This window comes from Colobus angolensis, unplaced genomic scaffold, assembly GCF_000951035.1.
Source record: "Colobus angolensis palliatus isolate OR3802 unplaced genomic scaffold, Cang.pa_1.0 Scaffold19, whole genome shotgun sequence".
NCBI lineage: Eukaryota > Metazoa > Chordata > Mammalia > Primates > Cercopithecidae > Colobus > Colobus angolensis.
The window spans coordinates 7,135,115-7,136,672 of record NW_012115043.1 but is presented as its reverse complement, the minus strand read 5'-3'; positions in this window follow the sequence as shown (position 1 = coordinate 7,136,672).

Genomic DNA, 1,558 nt, shown 5'->3' with positions numbered 1-1,558 from the left:
AGAGGAGGAGAGGAGGAGAGGAGGAGAGGAGGAGAGGAGGAGAAGAGGAGAAGAGGAGAAGAGGAGAAAAGAGAAAAGGGAAGAGAAGAGAAAAGCAAAACCCTGCCAAATGTGGTAAGACCACATTCCTGGCACACAGTGAGCATAACTCTAGGATAAGAGGTCATAATTTTTTTCTATCTTTATGCTTACCTTCGAATTACTCACAACACCCCTGGGGAGTGATTTTCACTTTCTAAATACTATATATAAAACAGAATTGGTCAGGCGTGGTGGCTCACGCCTGTAATCCTAGCACTTTGGGAGGCCAAGGAGGGCGGATTGCCTGAGCTCAGGAGTTGGAGACAAGCCTGGGCAACATGGTGAAACCCCATCTCTACTAGAAAAAAAAAAAAATTAGCCGGGAGTGGCGGCATGTGCCTGTAGTCCCAGCTACTCGGGAGGCTGAGGCAGGAGACTGGCGTAAACCTGAGAGGCGGAGCTTGCAGTGAGCTGAGATCCGGCCACTGCACTCCAGCGGAGGGAGACTCCGTCTCAAAAAAAAAAAAAAAAAAAGGCTACCCTAGAAGTGTAATCACAGCGTTAATTCTTTCCAATGAATTGCTTGAATTTAAAACAAAATTAGGCTACTCAGTACTTTAACAGAATCAACAACTGCATTCTATAACACAGATTTAGAGAATCTAGGCAACAGGTTAAATTAACACAATAATAGAAAATGTATTGGCAATTACCTGCAGCTTTGTCTTAACCTTGGAGTCTAAGGTTACAGCCAAATCAACCGGAAAAATCCACAAGACCCAGGGCATTCCTTTGTTTTTTATCCTCATGCTCTATCTCATTGCATAGTGGGATTTTTTTTGTTTTGTTTTGTTTTTTGAGATGGAGTCTCGCTTCTTTGCCCAAGTTGGAATGCAGTGGCGCATTCTCGGCTCACTGCAATCTCCGCCTCCTGGGTTCAAGCAATTCTCCTGCCTCAGCCTCCCACGTAGCTGGGATTACAGGCACGTCCCAGCACACTCGGCTAATTTTTGCATTTTCAGTAGAGACAGGGTTTCACCATGTTGGCCAGGCTGGTCTTGAACTCCTGATCTCAAGTGATCTGCCTGCCTCGGCCTCCCAAAGTGCTGGGATTACAGCTATAAGCCACCACACCCAGCCAGCACAGTGGTTCTTAAATGCCATTATTTCCTTTTCAGTTTAAGTGGCTTCTACATAGGTCTGAATTACTTAATTTGAACTCATATTCCAGATTCCTGCAGAAAGAATCGGATAGTCTTTTCTCCTTGCCCACCTGCCAAGTAAGTTGCCAGAAAGAGTATCAAATATACATTTCCATCCAGGGGCAGTCTACATATTACTATAGTTGTGTGTTTGTTTTTGTTTGCATGTTTGTCTTTTTAATACCAATGATGATAATGAAGAATGCATGTTAGAGAAAAAAGAAAAAAGTACTGATGCCTAGTAAAAGTTCTTCATTGAAATGTGTGCTTTGCAGAAGCAATTAAACACAACTTTTATTTATTTTTTTTTCTTTTTTTTTTTTTTTTTGAGACGG